This window comes from Rana temporaria, chromosome 5 (assembly GCF_905171775.1).
Source record: "Rana temporaria chromosome 5, aRanTem1.1, whole genome shotgun sequence".
NCBI classification, from domain to species: domain Eukaryota; kingdom Metazoa; phylum Chordata; class Amphibia; order Anura; family Ranidae; genus Rana; species Rana temporaria.
In genome coordinates this window covers 261,886,398-261,907,400 of record NC_053493.1, presented here as the reverse complement: position 1 = coordinate 261,907,400, position 21,003 = coordinate 261,886,398, and the positions used below count along the sequence as shown (strand labels likewise).

The window sequence follows — 21,003 nt, the reverse complement described above, 5'->3', positions numbered from 1 at the left end:
TTTGGACAAGATCCAATTTACCTACCAGCATGTCTTTGGAGTGTGGGAGGAAACCGGAGTGCCCGGAGGAAACCCACACAGACACAGGGAGAACATGCAAACTCCAGGCAGATGGTGGTCGGGATTCGAACCAGCGACCTTTTTTGCTGCTAGGCAAAAGTGCTACTCACTACACCACTGTGCTGCCCTGATGTGGGGTTTAAATGTGCGTTCAGAGTCCAGGACTACACCTAGGACCTTGGCATGCAGGGATGGACTTATAGTTGTGCCAGAGAGATCAGGGGAAGGGACACATAGGGGAGGAAAAATTATAAGTTCGGTTTTGGATAGATTAACTTTGAGGAAGTGGCGATACATCCAGACTGATATATCTGTTGGTAAATACTAATATATATACCGTATTTGCCGGTGTATAGGGCGACTGGGCGTATAAGACGACCCCCTAATTTTACTTTTTTTTAAAAGATTTTTTGCCTGTACTCAACGTACAAGACGACCCCCCTTCCGAGGCTTCAGACGCTTCATATTTCTTCCTTCTGGAGCCATATTCTTCTTCCTTCTTGCTGGAGCTGGAGCCAATCATGGCGAGCGATGTATTCTGTTAATGAATACAAAGCCTACTTGGATTGGCAGAGGCTGTAACATCAGCCCACGCCTCTCTGACTCTCAAAGCCAATCCGAGCAGGTTACTGTATGTAGCCTGCTCAGATTGGCAGAGGTTGTTACTCCAATCCGAGCAGGCTCTGTATTAATTTGAATACATCGCTCACCGGGATTGGCTAAGTAGTATACACTGTATGTAGCCGAAACTACAAACAGTGTTACTGCACATCCAGCAGGCATCTGAGCAGCTGACCCGGCGTATAAGACGACCCCTGCTTTTATATATATATATATATATATATTTTTTTTTTTACACATTTTGTTCCATTGTGTTATTACCAGGAGCTTTTGTTCACTTTTGTTTTCACTTGCACAATAATAACTTTCCACATACAATTTAATGATCGACTTCTGTCAAACAGCAAGGGCCACACAAATCAAAATGCAGTCTGCCCCTGCTGAACCTGGCAAATTTCAATCCGTCTGCCCAATTTTAGTATGAATACTAACTAATGAAAAGTATGAAACAAATATTTTTCTCAAACGTGAATGTTACGAAAAGCTGCCCAAATAAATTCAATTTTACTTTATGAATAAATCCACTTTAGTGCAGGATAGAACATTGGAGCGATTGGTATTACTATAAAATCAACCAGTTGGAATGTATTATTTTGTTCTCAGTGTATCCATTTAAAAGGAACAGCACATACATCCACAAGTTAACATGACAATATTCATGACTGTAATCTAAATTTAGCCTTCTATAAAGTCTTGCAATTGTAGAACAAAAATTAATCAGGATGCTATTCAGTCTCTGAAGAGCACTCATAAAAGTCTGTGATTTGAAATTAATTTATGCAAAGAGAAAGTCTCTTGTATTAGAGAGTATACTTGTGAGACATAAATCTAGACTAAAGCTTTAAACCATTAATGACCACTTTTACATAGACTCTTTAAGGATGTAATTGAACGAGAAATCCTCAATTTTATATGAACGCAAACAAAAGGCCCCATATACTAGGCACAAAAACACAGATGCCCCAAGTTAACTGCAGAAGGATTTTTAATGTACTTGTTATGAATATAAATGAAACACTATTTCTTCAATATTTATATCTTCACCACCCAAGCTATGCACCACAAATTGTACCAGTGTAAAAAAACAACTTGTTCTAGCTTTCAAGCATGTTTGAGCAACCCTCAAACTAGGGCAAAAAGATATAGCAACCTGACTTAAATCGACACTTTAACCCAAAATAAAATAAAAGAACCCAAATAAAAAATAACCAGCTTTTGTTGCAATAATTAATCTACTCATCCCAGTAGTTTGCATTAGCATATTAGAGACAGTTTTAATGCTTTTTAAAATATGGTTTAATCAGAAAAAAAGTTAAATAGCATTTACTAAAAATAAATAAGAGTATTACAAAGAAACAATAATGCAACAGAGAGAAAAAAAAAAAAAAGGAGTTGAAATTGAAAAACATTTGCAAGTCCTGGTTTCAGAAGACCTCAGTCAATGAGCAAGGTGATATATATTGACTCTCATAACTTGACAGATCTTTCTTCGTTTGATGGTTCACAAGAGCCGACAGGGACCATCTGACCAATTACGCAGGCGAGTTGTGGCGCTGGGGTGTCACTGGCCCAGATTCAAGTAGAATTGCGCGATATTTGCGGGGGAGCAGGGCAACGATTTTGCCCTGCGCCCCCGCAAATATTTTGCGCTGCCCTCGATTCACGGAGCAGTAGCTCCGTGAATTGCGAGGGCGCGCCGGCAAATTTGCCCGGCGTAAGCGCGCGCAAGTTAAATGATCCCGCCGGGGGCGGGAATCATTTAAATTAGGCACGCTCCCGCGCCGAGCGTACAGCGCATGCTCCGTCGGGAAACTTTCCCGACGAGCATTGCGGCAAATGACGTCGCAAGGACGTCATTTGCTTCTAAGTGAACGTGAATGGCGTCCAGCGCCATTCACGTTTCACTTACGCAAACGCCGTGAAATTCAAATTTCACGTCGCGGGAAGGCCGGCTATACTTTAGCATTGGCTGCCCCTACTATTAGAAGGGGCAGCCTTGCGCTAAAAGTAGCCGTACGGAAACTCCGTACCTGGCTTGCGCGGGGCCCGCGCAAGCTTGTGAATCAGTGGTAGTATGCAATTTGCATACTACACGCTGATACACAATGGGAGCCTTATGCCGCGCAGATTTTAGCCTGCAGTCGGTGTAACGAGGTTCCTGAATCAGGAGCACTCGTTACACCGGAGCAAGTAAGCACTTGCGCTGCGTAACCTATGGTTGCGCGGGCGCAAGTGCTTCTTGAATCTGGGCCACTGTTTTTAGGACCAAAGCCCAGGTTCAGGTTTCTAGAAGGATGAATACCTCTGAATACCTACAGATTATAGTCTGCTAACATGCATATTATCGTACAGCATTAAATAAGCTTCAAAGTAGATATAAATATGATAGGTCTCGCCTAGGAGGGAAATTGTGCCAGTTCTGTTCCCGGTACACCTAGGGTAACAACGTTGGGGCTCAAAAACACTACAAAATTAACTGAGGGAGGTAAATATGTCTGTATTCTGGCTGTGCTGTTATTATTTAATGAGTCATGAAATACACTGAAGTTTTTACAGTTTTGACTACTAACTTGTCTATTAGTAATGAGCGTATCATATAGAGTGTTTATGTACACAGTTTCAGAGAGTTTAGCATTTTTTTCTGCCAGAAAGCTTCAATCAAAAACGCAAACCAGGATTTTTTTTTTTTTTTGGCTCTAAGCACTGAGCTCAAAATATGCCTCTAATCATCCTAATGTGCATGGACACATAGGATAGCATTGGCTGCTTCTACAGGCAAAATACAAAACTCCTGTAGAAGCTGTCATTTTTAAGCCAGTGTGCATAGACCCTAAGAGGTTGTGGATTGCATAAGCTGGAGGAGAGAGGAAGAAGGTCTCTGCAGCTAGGACTTCTTATGACACAATGGCATGGGAGACCAGTCTCCTGAGCAAAATTGCTGACACACAGCTATTTGTATGCACAGCACGCACTACCATTACAAATACAATAGAAAGGGTTTTGTGGTGCAGAGTCCTTAGTCACCTGGTTGAATGATGCTTGCCAGTATTTAAAAAAAAAAAGTGTCAATCTGTCAGTTTAACAGTGTGGAGATAATGGTATTAGCTACAGTAAATATCTTGAAAGTATTTCAAGTAAAGGGACTTGAATGAAGGTGCCCTAGAGATGGAGGGAAAGGTAGGCAGAAAACCAACCAGGGATCCCTAAAGCATGCTAATAAAACCATACGTTTTACCAGTGAAAATCCAAGGACTCGTACCAGGGGGAGGTGATAAGTATGCCCAACATACAGATTACATAGTGGCGTCAAAGGTGACCTATTACTTACCATGCAATGGTTGAGGCAAATAGTAACTGTAAATCAAGAAGAGAGACCTAGGGGTCCAGAGAGGGGCAGAGAAATTGGAAAAAAGTGGAAGGGAGGAGAGCGTGATAGGGAGAAGGGAGGGAGGTGTCACCGGCAGGCAGGACATGGGCAGAGCCAGAGGGAGAGACCCTTCAGTGGTTGGTGTGATGGTATTGGAGAGGGGCCTATGATCTCCAGCAGTTCACTCAGCACAGCATTGACATCGACCAGTACAGGCAACTAATAGTTGTTTACATTTGTCAGTACATGAGAATTAAAACCAGTAAAAACATGTATTCCTAAATTCGGTATGTGTATTCTTTATGGAACTCCTGAGACTCCACATTCCCCTAATATACTCAACCCTTCTGATCTATTGTTGGACTGTTGGTTGATGAGATGACTTACAAAGTGTTGGCATGCAAGATCGTTCTGCCTTAACCAAATGGCACAGTATTAACATTTTGTAGGCCGATTTAGAATAGAGCCATGATATATATGGAAAAATTCTGTCATTTTGGAGAGTACTCGATCAGAGGTTTTTCATATATCCGTGTCCAGAAAGTGTAAAGAGAGGGACAAAAAACAGTTTCCAGTTTGGGATGTATGCTATTCTCAGCCATCACAGCAACTTAAATCTGCAACTCCAGGTAGTGTGTACATTACATTGGGCTTCATTTATAAATATATGCTATAGAAAGATAGTCTCTGACAGAATATGATTGGGTACTAGAAACAACAAAGAGTACCAGACATGTTAATCAACAAACCTCTGTATGGCTATGCTAAATTACCTAATGGCGTCCTGACAAAGTGGAACGTACCGAAGACAACTGAAGAATATAAGGCAAGTTTGTTCACCCAGTAATCAGCAATATTTTTGTCAATAGGACATTTATTAGAACATGACAGAGTATAAAGATCACATGGACTGAAACTTTCCAAAATGGAAACAAAGTCATGTTGTTGACCGAGTTGTCATTTTTGATCTGTGCCAACGTTGACAAAATATGAATGTGTGAAGAGGAAAAGGCTGTGTCCTTATTACCGGTCAGTTCTTTCCTGTTGTATATACATCAGATCTATACATTCTGTACTCTGCCCTGCCCAGAGAACATGCTATCTCGTGTGATGTCAGAGGCAGCTGGAACAGACTGGTGTCTGAGTGCACTACACAAAGACATACATTTACCAGCCTAAGTACAAGATAAGCTAAAAAGACAGAGTGTGGAGAGAAACCAGGCCGTGCTGGACTGATATTTACCTGTGACCTTGGTAAAATTATTATCTACTATTGTGTCACATTAATGAATTCCACTTTTTTTTCTTTCTTTCTGCCTGTCTGCTGTAGACTGGCCTGCTGCAGATGAGTGTCAAACATCACAGTGAAGCAGTGACATCTAGACTGGGCAAGCTGCAAGAGGTGGATAAAGGAGAGGCATGTTTCATTGAACACAGCGAGACAGATAGATGGCACTGCACTCAAACAATGTCATCCAGTTATCAAGATTTAGACCACCAAAACCATTTACATCCTAGAAGTGCTTGTGAGCAAATAACACGTAAGGGAATATACCGAAGCGGTATATCCATGACTTTACGGCTCATCTTGCTGTGTCACTTGTGGTCCTCCCCATATCTTCAATCACTCAGTGTAATTGTTCTGGATTTACTACTGGAAAAGGTCGAAATAGCATTGCTAGTAAAAAGGAGCATATTATTTATTACCCAGCAAAGATTAGTGAGAGGAGGGGGAAACGCACACAAGCACAAGGGCAAACATACTACACTCAGCTTACAAACATGTACTGTATATATAAATACATGCACACCACACACTTTGTTTTTAAATCGGAGACAGCAAGGAACTAACAGAAGTAGTGTTTATCAAGATCTTAAAATGACAAACACATTTCCAACATGCTGGAATTTCTCTGCACATCGACTCTCCAATTTACTGATAGTCAGCTGTTTCTTTATGCTACAGAAAAGTGACTGAACTTTTCAGCAGGGATACAAAAAACCTGTATATTACCCGATATGAGGAGGTGGTTGTGGAGTCCCCAAGAGGGACAACTGAATCTATAAACGACTAAAATGATTAAAGTCCTGCATGTCTAGCAGCACAGTGGCTAAGTGGTTAGCACTTCCGCCTAGCAGCACTAGGGTTGCTGGTTCGAATCCCAAAAATGGCACTCCCTGCCTGGAGTTTGCATTTTCTAACTGTGCCTACATGGGTTTCCGCCGGGTAATCCGATTTCCTCCCACTCTCCAAAGACATGCTGGTAGGTTAATTGGCTCCTGTCTAAATTTTCCCTAGTGTGTGTATGTATGAACTTGAGCTAGGAAACTTAGATTGTAAGATCCTTGAATGAACAATACATATGTAAAGCGCAGTATAAGTTGATGGTGCTATGTATGAGTACGGTGTCCCTTCAGAGCTCCGTGCAGCAGCCATGATTCCTGCAAGCATAGGTGGTAGTGACATTATCGCAGCCCGCTAACCCAGGAAGACTGGGTGAAGATGGAAGCCCCGTCAGCAGTGAGTCTTTCATAATGTGCTAGTATGCAATGCATACAAGCACATTATGACAATGGTATGAAGGAGAAATTTTTGTGTGTGTGTAAAAAGGTGTACTACCACTTTAATTATTCCACCAAATGCTTCCACAATTAGAACGATTTGATAGCTTCCTCTCATGTAATTTGGTGTTGGTGTATTTTGGAAGTTGATATCTGCTAGAAAATAGGTCTGTTTTTTTATATACAAAAGGAGTATGACAGGACCGCATGCCCTGCAATAATAAATGGGGGAAAGTTTTACCAGGGTAATTTGATGCACTGAGGACGTTAAACTTTCCCAGATGTTGGAAAGTGCTTGGTATCCAGCATTAACATGAGAAAGTTATTTTCCTCACTGAATATAGCAAGATCGCTTAAGTCCAAGGCCTAAAGAAATTCCACATGCAAATATCAGAAATAATTTCCTGTCCTGTTTTGTGCACTGCTAACCACCTGCAACAAGACACTTTTTCCTGGAGTTTAAACGAGGATAAGGACACCTAATGCAATTCAACAAGCATGAATTTACAAGTGATCAGAGACAGGACAAAAGACATTAGAGGAAACTATGGAAAGAAACATACCCATCTATATACTATAGATCAGAGAGGTGTGTGCAGTTGTATGTTTATGTGAATGCCGATGAGCATATTTCACATTTATATTTGTTATCTTCAAGTAGACATAATGCTGAGAGTTTAATTCTTAAAGGCGGAGGTCCGGTTTAAAAAAAATAAATAAATTAAAAGTCAGCAGCTACTAACACTGTATCTGCTGACGTTTAATAAAGAGACTTACCTGTCCAGGGTGCCCGTGATGACGGCAGCCAAAGCCGAGCAAACGCTTGGGTCTCGGCTGCCCCGTCGCCATCCTCGGTGAGGGAATCAGGAAGTGAAGCCTTGCAGCTTCACCGCCCGATTCCCTACTGTGCATGCACGAGCCACGCAGCGTGACGTGAATCGATGATGGCTCCTGGGACACACACAAGGTCCCAGAAGACACTGCTCCCCATTCCGCAGGAGGCAGCCGAGGAGCAGAAGAAAGAAGACGGACCGCAGATCAGGAAGTGGTAGATTAGGGCGATCTGCCTTGCAACAGGCACTTCAGGTATGTTTGCAGCACTTTAGAATTTTTTTGTTTTCTTGGTGGAGCTCTGCTTTAAATGGCCTTTGCCAGCAGAATTACCTGGCTTTCTCTCTACCAAGTTGATGCCAGCTTAATAGATAAGTAACATTCATCACTTAAAATACCTTGCTTAGTCTTATGGGGATCTGTGCTTTCACTTATTAACAGTTGGATTCTGTGCAGGAAAATATAAGAAAACAATGTGGAGACTGTGAATTATATTGCAGTGTATGAAGATGAGTAGGAGTGAAGAGAGGACACCACTGTAATACTAAATAATAAGTAGTATCATTCAGCTGGCTGTACTATGTGAACTACATTCTTAACCCCTTCCCGCCCACACTTTAGCTGAAAGACGGCTACTGCGCTGGCTTACTTTTCCGGGAGGGCATCCATGGACGTTCTTCAGTGACCGTGCTGCCTGTGTGCCCTGTGATCGCCGAGTCCTTTGGACAGCTCTGGTCAAAGCCACTGTACTAACAATCTGATGTTAGTATATAAATCTCCCCTGCTGTTATATTGTGTTCTGACAGAGATACTGCCCCTTTGCCAGAACATTCTGGTCAGAGCTCTCAGACACTGGCTGATTGGGAGCAGTCCAGCATGCTCGTCTGACAGAAGCCGACCAAACGGGCCAAATGTTGCCGACATTCGGACAGTGTGCACTAGGCTTAAGGCTCTGTTCAGACCCGTTTTGAGTGTGCACACTGCAGGTAGAGCCGCACATTAATTTCAATGGATGGCCCTGACCCTTTTTTCAAATCACGCTGCAATGAGTACTGGCACCGCCATGCGGTTCCGTGCACGAGTGCCAATGCATGGAGGTGCCAATACAAATTAATGGTATCCCGCATTTCTGCTAAAGTGCAGGGATGTTTCTCAGTGAATCAGGAACGTGCTCAAATGTGCACGTTTCCCTTATACAGAGATGTGAACCTCGCCCAAGTGTAAGAATAAACTCCAGGCAGATATATAGACACAAAGAAATGTAACAATAAATTCTTTAACACATCACTAAATGCATTTGCTGAATATGACCTGGTATCCGTGTGCTGTTAGTCCATCAGTGTACCGTTTCACCCATCACTACCCTCCTGCTAACAAGATCGCGCTTTCTTTGTATTTATATTTTAACAACTATTTCAAAATTTGTATTGTTTTGAAAAAAACAAAAAGTACAGACAATTGTACAAACAATTGTTCAGAACAGAGGTCACTGAAGAGAAAGCTGTCATAAACTGTAAGCCCTGAAACCTGTACATCGTATGCATCAAATACAGAAATGAGAACATAGTACAAAATCCCCCCCAACAACTTTTGTTCTACTGATCAATTAACATAAAACTACTGTTATTGGCGTGTTTCCATTTTTTTTATATATATTTATATAAGCGTTTACATTTGGCAATTGGCAGTGAACACAAAAACAAAAATAGTAAATTCAAAATCTATTGGCAGTTGTTTTCATAATAGGAATGTAATTGTATGTCTTCCCACTGTCATAATTCTGCAGAAGTGACCTGCTAGACCAAATATTTACCTATGCTATATGAAAACTACTTTACAGTATGTAAAATCACCTATTGGAAGACAAACACAGGTTTAGTTTTATCCAGTTATATATACTTAGAGCAACTTATAACATCCAAGTGAAAGAAAGAACACATTTCAGAAAAAGATAACAAATAAAATAAAATCAAAAACAAAATCACTGAGTTGGAAAAAGGATCACCCACCTCCTAAAAAATGACTTATAAACACAATCAGGTATAGCTAATCACCTTCTCAATGGTACACAAAGCCATTTGACTTTGAACTCTGATCAGCTGTGGTCATTTAGATTAGCTCAGCATGGAAAGAATGTTCCTAGAGCATTTCAGTCACTGATAATGCAAATGAAGCAATTAAATATGGGTGGCAAGGCACTGTCAACATTTCCCTGGGATAAGTTGTGGACAGGCACAGGTGATGGATACAAAAAAAAAAACTATTTTATCAATGCCTAGAAGCACAGTGATATCTATTATTAAGAATTATGTAGAACACAGACCCTCCCTGAATCGGGACGCTGCTTCAAACTAGATGGGAGCCAAGAGAAAACTGGTCAGCGAGGCTACAAAGAGGGCCTTCAGCAACTCTGAAGCAGTTGTAGGAATTTATGACAAAGAGCGTGAAAAGGAAAAGCCACATATTGAGAGGAAATGGTGCTGCTCACCCCCGGATGTGTGCGATATGGGAAAGTTCCCCCGGTGGGGTTTTTAGGCAAGCTAAAAATCAATAATTATAATGTATAATATGCATTGTTAGGTTTAAAAAATTATTACAAAGAGTGGCCAGTGTGTGCATGTGACAATATCACAAATTATGTGGCTTGTATGGGAAGGTTGCAAGAAAAATGCTACTCCTCAAGAAAGGTCACATGCAGTCATGACTGAGCTTTGTCAAAACACACCTTAAAGATTCTGAGGTGACATGTAAAAAGGTGTTATGGACAGATGAGACAAAAAAAATATTTGGCATCAACACCAAACGATATGTCTGTCAGAAACCCAATATAACTCATCATCCAAATAGCACAATTCCTATAGTAAAGCATGGAGGTGGTATTATCCTGTTATGGGGATGTTCCTCTGCAGCAGGGACTGGATCACTTGTTAGGATAGAAGGAAGAAGGGATGGGGCAAACCACCATGAAATTCTTGAGGAAAATCTACTGACCCCTGCGAGAAAGTTGTCAATGGGAAGAAATTTTACCTTCCAACATGACAATGACCCAAAGCACACAGCAAAAATGACCCCACAGTGGTTGAAAGCGAAAAAAGATAAAATCCGTGCATGGCTAAGTCAAAGCCCAGACTTAAACCTCATTAAAAACCTGTGGAATGACTTGAAGACTGCAGTCCATAAACAATCACAATCAAATGTAACTGAACTTGAGCAGTTCTGCAAAGAAGAGTGGGCAAATATTGCAAAATCTAGAAGTACAAAGTTAGTAGAGACATATCACAATAGACTTAAGGCTGTAATTTAAGCAAATGATGGTTCAACAAAATACTGACACAAGGGGGCGATCCTTTTTCCAACTCAGTGATTCTGTTTTTTTTCCCTGACATGGTGTTATATCTTTCACTTTGATGTTTTAAGTTGCACTGACTAAATACAGCTAGATAAAACAAAAACTGTGCCTGTCTTCAGTGTCAAGCTGCAAAGCAACAAAATTTGATTTTGAAGGGAGTGATCCTTTTCTATACCCACTGCACACACAGTTTAAGCTTTATTATACCAATTCATTATCTGAACATACAATAATATTTATAACCTGCAGCTGCAATTGTAGAATTGTAGTCCTCTACAATTTCAGAAAAAAATGGCTGGATAGAGTAGGGAAGGGTTAACAACCCTGTGATTTTTATTATGTAATGAGGACAACTAAATATTTGCAGATCTTCCTCGATTTTCTTTCTTAGTGACAATGATCACCAGGACAAATAAAGTGGGTCACTCACTATTAGGAACATAGACAGAAACAAAACTTGGAGACACACTTTAAAGTGGAGGTTCACCCTAAAAACAATTTTTTTACATTAATAGTACAATAGTAAGGACATTTCATTACGGCAGTTTTTTTTTCCCCCTCTGTACTTACCTTTATATCCGGATTTTGTCCAGGGCTTCTGCGTTCTGATGACTTTGGGACTGGGCGTTCCTATACCAGCCTCAGGGTTCCGATGATCGCGGGACTGGGCGTTCCTATCCTACCGTTCGATGATCCTTCCGTTCGATGAATGACGTCTTGTGAAACAGGTGACCTGTCGCACAACGCGCGTCACCAGATTTCCGGAAATAGCCGAGCTGCGAGTCGGCACCGTGTAGAGCTGACTGCGCAGGCGCTGTGTAGTGCCGACTCGCAGCTCAGCTATTTCCAGACATCTGGTGACGCGCTTTGTGCGACAGGTCACCTGTTTCACAAGACGTCATTCATCGAACGGAAGGATAGGAACGCCCAGTTGTGCAGTCATCGGAACCCGGAAGCCCTGGACAACATCAGGATATAAAGGTATGTACCGAGAAAAAAAAAAAATGACCTGCCGAAATGTAATGTCCTTAGTATGCTGGCTCTGCTAGATGTAATTTAAAATAAAAATTTTTGGGTGAACCCCCGCTTTAACTGAAATGATACAAGGCCACACATATGCAGAGTTCATGCAATTCTCCCAATAAAAAATAAATAAAAAAAAAGATTATGCTTTATTAACTGTTAAAATCCCAGCACAATGCATTCAAGTTGCATTTTTCTGTGGGGTAACATGTTGCAGAGGATTTAGTCCATTTCATCCTATGGACAATTTGATTCTCCAACAATTTCAACATTTTGAATTGGCATCAGTGAGAAAAACACCAGTATTATTGATGCTCAAAAAACAGCCAAGGGACGGTCGCTTCCACAGATGTTAATAAGTAGGCAGTGATTTTAGTAAGCACATGGCCTAACTGTCTTCTGGCACTTGGCCTGCCCTGGGCTTACCTTTTAATTATATTAAAAAGCTGTCATTACATATGACACTATATTAAGTAATGAAGGGAAACATGACAGCATTTTTACCTTAAAATGTCTAAAGCCTACCATATGTACTTTATACTGTAAGCATACACCCGCCAGCAACAAGAAATGGCACCTGCAAGTTGTGATTCATGATAACATTCATTTATCCAGTACAGGCGTGCCGTTAACTTTTATGCATAAACATTAAAGGTCAAGGAAAGGCGCGAGACGAATACCACCGCCTGAACACCATCCTTGTGCAAGCTTTTAGTGTAAACATGCCTGCTATGATTGGCTTAGTATACATGTTTGAAGCTATAGGGGGTTAGAAGTAGAGGCTTGATCAAGTTCCTAGCAATGTCTTACAATTTAGGGAAATGACTGGAAAAAAAAATTCAACACAGCTGATTGCTATATTTTCCTTGACATTAGTAAGCCGGGAATGTACAGTCTATGGTGGTTCTCTAGATCAAACAAATGTACTACAAATCTTTAAGATTTTTACTCTATTTCAAATCACATTTTATTACAGATACAACATATTGTTTTATTTGCATTACTTAGTGTTTCAGTTTATGTACTTAAAATGTTACTAAACCCAGTAATATGAAAATGGTTAATCCGCAGGCCCGTCTACACCCCCCCCCCCCCCACAGTGCCCACAGCTTAAAAATCTTCCTTTTACATTAAAATATTGCAACTATATACCTTTTTGGCTGATCTATATACCACGGTCACATGATAAACTGTAGGGTCTGCCTGAGTGCTCAGGTAGGAGATTTCCACTACATCCTGTGTCCTCATGCTGTTATGGGAGGCGGATCATCCATCAATCAAAATGTGACATCCCACCAACCATTTTTTTTTTTAGTTACTGGGCATGGAGGAGGGAGGGACTGGGCTGTAATTTAGGATCTGTATACACGTCCACATGTTTGATGTCAATATCATGTTACCTGGCTAGCTATGATCAACACGGAAATGTTCTCTCCAGCAATAGAGACCAAACTGAGGATGTGCAGCAGTACTACACACACTGCGTCTTATCTGGCCTTGCCAAGAGAGACCCTTGCAGGAGGGGAGGATCTGTCCATACAGGATCAAAGAGCCTTTTTACACAATGCAGAGGATTAACCCCTTAATTTCCACAGTGAGTATAACAAGCATGCTATTCTGCACATACAGACATATTTGACTTTTGTGGGTTTAGTAACACTTTAAAGTGGTTATAAAGGGTGAAGGTTCCCCCCACCAATACTTATTTGAGCCTGATCCGACGGTGTGCACAAGAGTAGTGTCTCTCTTAGGTCTCTGTCTCCTTAATGGTAGAGAAACAGCAGCAGGAGCCATTGGTAGCTCCGACATACCGCATCTCTGATCACGTTAAAGAGCCTATGACGTAGGCTCTTTGCCATGTGATCAGCTGTACACAATCACTGCGTAACTAGGAAGTGCCGGTTATCGGCATTCATATATTCACGCTGACAGAACGTGAGTAGAGGAGAACCAATAAGCGACGCTCCTGACAGGGGGGGGATCTGCACTGATAATCAGTGTAGCCCTACCAGCGATGCCCACTAGTAAAGCCAATCAGTGCCAGTGCTCATCAGTGCCTCCTCATCAGTGCTGTCTATCAGTGCTGCCCATTAGTGTCCATCATTGCAGCCTCATAAGTCCTACATATTAGTGCCACCTCATCAGTGCCCATAAGTGCAGCCTCAATGGTGCCCATTAGTGAAGGAGAATACTTATTTACAGAATTTTATAACGAAACAAAGAAAAACTTTTTTTTCCTTTCATCATTTTCGGTCGATTTTCATTTGTTTTGCAAAAAAAATAAAAACAACTGTGATGTTTAAATAACACCAAAAGACAAATTTGTCTCAAGCAAATCATAAAAATGTGTTTGGGTACAGCGTTGCATGACCACACAATTGTCATTAAAAGAGTGCTGAAAGCTGAAAATTAGGCCTGGGCAGTAAGAGGGTGAAAGTGCCCTGTATTGAAGTGGTTAAATGAAAAAAAAAAATTTAAACTTTGGAACCAGTTTAAGTCTCAGAATGCAGGTACACATTGGTGCACAAGTATTGTACTGGCTTTTTTTATATTGTGTAACATGCTAGCTACGTGTTTTTACTTCTTTATTTTTTATGCCTACTCCTACACCAATTAGCTGCATTCAGCTTGGGCAGCATGCTCATAAAAGTGGCAAAGACAAAAATTTAATAAGAAAGCACATTGTAGAGACACAAATAAAGAAGAGTGCTCATTCATTTATTCAGACCGATTCCTGAACAAAACCAGAGGATTTTGTGACATCTTCGCCTGTCACAAAGCAAACTTAGCATGAGAGCGACTGAATGCCAGCTCCCACTGCGGCTCTATATAAAATGACACTAATTAGGCAGCACGGCATCAGACGTTACTATGTAACTTAATTACAAGGCTCTTCAAAGTTTCCTACGCTTCTCCTTGGCTTTCCAAAGCATTACAATGGGTGCCTGCTGCAGCTTCTATACGCTGCCAAATCATAAACAAAACATCTATTAGCGCTTTGTATCAATACCCTTTTCCCCATCGCAGTAATTACTCTCGTGTCCTAGCAGAGACAAGTCACTTTAAGGTCTTAACTCTGACAAGCTGTTTTCTTCCAACCCTCCTCCTACCCAGGTGTCAAGCCCCCTTGACTTTCATTTTTCCCTTTATATCACTTGTTCCAATATGCAGAAATCAATGTATAAATCTAAGTAATGAAAACAGTCAGACCTCTTGGAAAATGTCATATTCCTCCTAGAGAGTGGTGTGCATATCATTTCTACTCCAGCCGCTCTGTCAGTCAGGGGTTCACTGCACTGGCGACACAAGAAAATAGCAGACGTGATTAAGCTGCTATAAAGCAGGAATTGGGTGTGCGGTGCATTGTGTAGCAGTTTGCCTACAGTAACAATGTGGCAACAAAGAGGTTATAGGTGGAGGCAAGAAAAAAATGCCTACCGTCACATAGGCAACAACTGCTTCAGCATTACAATTTACTGATTTGTCCCTTTAATCTCGTTGTGTGGAATGACACCACATGGTGCTATATGATAAATTATTCATGAGCAGGTGAAATAAAGGGGAGAAGGGGACAGCATGATAAGAGGGGCCTATTTCTGTATATAGGAGTTCTGCACCAAAGTAATTAATGAGATATCTCAGGTGTGATTATGCACTGTATACTACAATTATTTGCTGTTATAAACGGCAAGTTTGATGGAGAAAAATAATAACATCCTTAAAATCAACACTCAAACAGAGCAAAGATTTGACATTTACAGGGAAATGTCACTGTAGATCTTCCGATATAAAGGGATGCTGTCAACTGCTTGGCTCCAGACGATTGCATGAATACTTTGATGGGTAAAGGGGGGAAAGAAAACACAGAATGTGGTTTCAATATACTTATCCTCACCTGTTTATCTGCATATTTGTGTGCTTCTCTAAGAGCTATTTATTGGGACACATCCACCACTGGAAGGGTATAAGTGTAGATTAAGCTATTTTCCAATTGCTGTAGCCATGAAAAGAAATCCGTAAATAACCCTGATGGGCTACCCAATAATCACCAGGCTAACTTAAATTTTTTAGTTTTTTAGACAGTTTTTCAAATGTCCACATTAGTATCCTTATGCTTCTATGGAACAAATATCTGAACAAATAAGGTACTTGGTCTTCGCGTGTCCTTAAATTAAAGGGCAAAGGTGAACTGGAAAAAGATTTTCATCTTTAACTTCCATTCTGTGTAACTGCTTGAAAAAGTCAATGACGTCAGTCAGCATCGTCTCTCCTAGTAATTGCATCATGGAGGAGAAATTAGCTTCAAAGAATACACTGTCACCTTTGAGATTTTGTTACTTGCATAGGAGAAAGTTTTCTCTGGTAATACTACAAAATGAAGGCAGTCTAACAAGAAACATAATGTCGTTTTGTAATAGACTTCTCAAATACCAAAAAGGGTATTCACTTCAGAAAGCAACATCCTGTTTTTTATCATAAACATTTATTGGGAAATGTGTTGTCTGGGCAAATTTTCAGTTTTTGGTAGACAGACTTTAAGGTGCCCTTCACGCTGGGGCATTTTTTGGGCGTTTTTCAGGCACTTTGGCGTTAAAAAAGCCTGTAAAGCGCCTGAAAGTATCCTCATCTGCAATCCCAATGTGAAAGCCTGAGTGCTTTCAGAGCCCTTTCACACTGCCAACGCCCGAAAAACGCTGGTAAAGCTCCGCTAGGATTTATTTCACACTGGGGAATTTTTCACGCGCTTTGGCGTTACAAAAACGCTCCCTCGGTGGGAAGGGGGCTTTAGGAGCTTTGTATTCAGTGCTCCTAAAGCGCTGCAAAGAAGCCGCTTGCATAACTTTTTTTTGACTTCCTGCCAGAGCAGCGCTTCAGTGTGAAAGCACTCTGGCTTTCCCATTGGGATTGCAGATGCAGCTTCTTTCAGGCGCTTTTTTTTTTTTTAACACTAAGACCCCTTTCACACTGGGGCGTTTTTCAGGCGCCTTAGTGTGAAAGCACTCAGGCTTTCACATTGGGATTGCAGATGCAGCTGCTTTACAGGCACGTTTTTTTAATGCTAAAGCGCCTGAAAAACACCCCAGTGTGAAAGGGGTCTAAGGATCATTCAAAAATGTCCCTATTTGTAATGCAAGACATTTTATTTGTAGTGTCCCGATTCACTGTTATGCACACTACATTAAATAACAGTGCATTTTTAATGTGCAACGACACACACTTTAGTCAAGTGCGTTGTTGCACATTGACTAGTAGAGACTAGTTCTAAACATATTTCTTATGCATGTCCATTTCACTAGCCAAAAAATTATGCTGTGTGGATTTTTTTTTAAATGCTCAACAATGTTGCGATTCAATCCTGCATGGGCTACAATCACAAAATGCAGTAAACAAACTGCAACCTGCAGTTTTAAAAGGAAACCTGCCAATGCTGACCTATCCTGGAAATGTTTGTTGCTTGGCCTTCAGGCTGAACCAATAGCTTAAATAATTTAACTCACTGAACTAGAGAAATTATGCTGATAAAAAACCTTTTGATTTTTCTGATTTTAGCATTTTTAGAACGACATCAGCAATAACAACGGATATCTCTGATGATTGAGATCCTTAAAAAAAAACGTATTGCACTGCAGCATAGCTCTTCACTTACTCTCATTACTTTTAGGTCATCTTACTTATGGGGAGGAATGTTTTAAAACCTTTCCTCTGGCACTATTATGAGGTGGTGAATACAATACACACATTTCTTCACTCTTAAAAAGTTAGTCAACAAACATCTGACCAAGTTTGATAAGATGCAAGGATGTTGAACCAAGTTACATCTCTAGAGTGCTCCAGCAGTGACATTCCAATTGGTCAGCAGCCCTGGCCACCTGCCACAAAGTTTTACTCTCAAAGTTTCAAGGTAGGACTGGGAAGTTTCTTCAAGAGATCTGGACCCCAAAATCTCTGGCAGGTTTATGAAACAAGCCTGTAATTTAATCCACTTGTGCCATAACGTTGCATAAACTGACACTTAACCACTTACCCCCCCGGACCATATTGCTGCCCAAAGACCAGAGTACTTTTTGCGATTCGGGACTGCGTCGCTTTAACAGACAATTGCGCGGTCGTGCGACGTGGCTCCCAAACAAAATTGGCGTCCTTTTTTTCCCACAAATAGAGCTTTCTTTTGGTGGTATTTGATCACCTCTGCGTTTTTTATTTTTTGCGCTATAAACAAAAATAGAGCGACAATTTTGAAAAAAATGAATATTTTTTACTTTTTGCTGTAATAAATATCCCCCAAAAATATATAAAAAAACATTTTTTTTCCTCAGTTTAGGCCGATACGTATTCTTCTACATATTTTTCGTAAAAAAAATCGCAATAAGCGTTTATTGATTGGTTTGCGCAAAAGTTATAGCGTTTACAAAATAGGGGGTATTTTTATGGCATTTTTATTAATATTTTTTTTACTAGTAATGGCGGCGATCAGCGATTTTTTTTTCGGTATTGCGACATTATGGCGGACACTTCGGACATTTTTGACACATTTTTGGGACCATTGGCATTTTTATAGCGATCAGTGCTATAAAAATGCATTAGATTACTATAAAAATGCCACTGGCAGTGAAGGGGTTAACACTAGGGGGCGGGGAAGGGGTTAAGTATGCCTGGGTGTGTTCTTACTGTGGGGGGGGGGGGTGGTGGCCTCACTAGGGGAAACACTGATTTTCTGTTCATACATTGTATGAACAGAAAATCAGCATTTCCCCTGCTGACAGGAACGAGAGCTGTGTGTTTACACACACAGCTCCCGTTCCCCGCTCTGTACCGAGCGATCGCGTGTGCCCGGCGGCGATCGCGCCCGCCGGGCACACGCACGGGAGTCGGGGGCGAGCGGGGGGCGCGCGCGCCTCCGGCGGCGCGCGTGCGCCCCTAGTGGCGGCTAAAAGGTAGGACGTCCATTTACGTGGTCTCGCCTAGGAGAGCCACCTTGTGGACGTATAATGACGGTGCGGCGACGGCAAGTGGTTAAATAAGACTAGAGTACCTGCAAAATACTGAAATGTGCTACAGCCCAACTCCAGGAAAACCAAGTCCTTTCTTGTAGTGGGTTTGGATCTCACTGCAAGGGTTAAATGCTAGTTTAGTCTAGGCGACGATGAAAACAACTTTACTAACCTGATCCTCCACTCCCCTGGCAAATGGCACATCCCCATGCTCCAGCCCCGGACTGACCCTCTGCGATTTCATGTCCAGTGCAGCGTATTGTACAATCAAATGTCCAATGCATCAGTCTTGATGTCAGAGGTCCTTGGACCTTCTAAGTGTAGGGGGTAACAGGCTTCAGGGACCAGTTTAGCAGCATCGAGGGTAGTAAAACTGATTTGCCCAGTCCCCTAGACATAAATGAGCAGTTGACCTTTGCAGTGTGGGCATGGCCCCATTGGAAGGGAGGATTGTAATTTGTCCAAGAATTCAGCTTTAAAATTACCACACTGCTTGCTGGTAAACGTCAAAAAGCACCAATCCTATTGCGGTAACCGAAATGCCACAGGATGCCTCTATATAGTCTTCTTGCCACAGCTAGGACTGTAATTAACCTACATAAAATGTTCTGTTCTTGTGTTAATTGTTGTGTACTGCAGGCTGCCTTCTATATCGTAATGAAGCCCTAGACATGCTTCACATTTTCTACCATCCTAAGCTTACACATGTATAATATCCCCGTACTGCTAGTGGTCTGTAAGGTTTACCCTGTTGATTATCGCCTAATTTCCTCAGCCCTGAGAATTACTCAGTAAATGAAAGCTGTGGCCTGTGTTTCTGGCTCCAAGTTGTTAGCTGTCTCAAGTAATTCACTTGAACAATTTCACAGTTTTTTTCTAGTGACAGCTGAATGAGTAAATTACAGCCACTATCACTGCACCTGGAAACTTTCTTTAAGGGATAATGAGGGAAGAAAACCCTATTACTCTAGTGAATTGTAATCGTCTGTTCCTTCAGTCTCTCTTGTACTTTCTTTTGTCAATTCAGTTATAAAATGAAATCTTCGAAATATTCCATAATCCATAAAACTCTCTAAACTACAAGGACATCATATGTTTCTTTGTATCATCATCGAAAGTCATCAACTCCCACCAGCTCTCGAAGAGGACTAAGGGGTAATCAGTCATTATTTGTCCCTGTCTGCAGATTGAACGCTGACTCACATAGGAAATATAGTAGCTGTTCAGCTGTAGTCAGGAAAGAAAAGAAAAGAATTGGAACAAGCTGGGTTTTTTAATCCCGCTCATAATTTTTTTGCAATAGTAGAATATTGGGGGGGTGGTAGATGTACTAGCAGATTTAATTACACTAACAAGGTGAAGCCAAACTCCAGCTAATGCCTTAAGTCAGGGTTTGACAAAATTAGTTTGAATCTAGGAGTCCGCTAAATAAGTTAGGAGCCAGTTTTTTTTTTTTGTATTAGGGTACTTTCACACTGGGGCGTCGCAGGCGATCCTGGGAAAAGGCCGCGAACTAGGCCAAAGCCTCGCCTAAAACATCCTGCCCGCAGCTCGCCGCGATCCTGGAAAAAGGGCGCGAGCAGCATCCGGCCGTATGCCGCTCGCGGCCTTTTCCCAGGATTGCGGCGAGCTGAGGGCAGGATGTTTTAAGCGAGGCCGCAGCTTCGGCCTAGTCCGCAGAGTGCCGGTCCTATGGATTTTTTTTTTTTTTTTAAAAACATCAGTGGCTGCCGCGGTGCTCTTACTGCTCCATCCCCGCTCTTACTGCTCCATCCCCACTGATTGAGATTCTGTAACTCATGTCTACCCTCCCAGCCAAGACCCGACAGGACGCTATTTCAACCTGGCGACCGGGATTTGTCGAGCCCTACCTTAAGTTACAGAAAGCACTTTTTTTCCTTTTGCAATAGTTTTACATAAATACATTTTAAGCACCCCTGTCAGAGGCCCATGGTTGGTCTTATCCCTTTTACTTATACATCTGCAAGAGAGCTTGTTTTATTTATTTTTTAAAACAATAGACTTTATGGTTGGATCATCAGATGAAAAAAGAAGAAAACAAATGCAGCCATCACATCCAAGAATTGGCAAGCTGCATTATAATAAATGCTTGCTTTTGGGTTTAATGCTTCTTTTCCTTTGTTTCTCGTCTACCCTAACTCCACAAAACATCTTCCTGATATCTACACACGATCTTA

General features: G+C 41.4%; 1 protein-coding gene across 1 annotated transcript in view; it reads right to left on the bottom strand.

Annotated features, from left to right (window-relative positions):
* The window catches only part of CDKAL1 (CDK5 regulatory subunit associated protein 1 like 1), a 947,145-nt gene that overhangs the window by 136,291 nt on the left and 789,851 nt on the right, over positions 1-21,003 (bottom strand). The window lies entirely within an intron of this gene.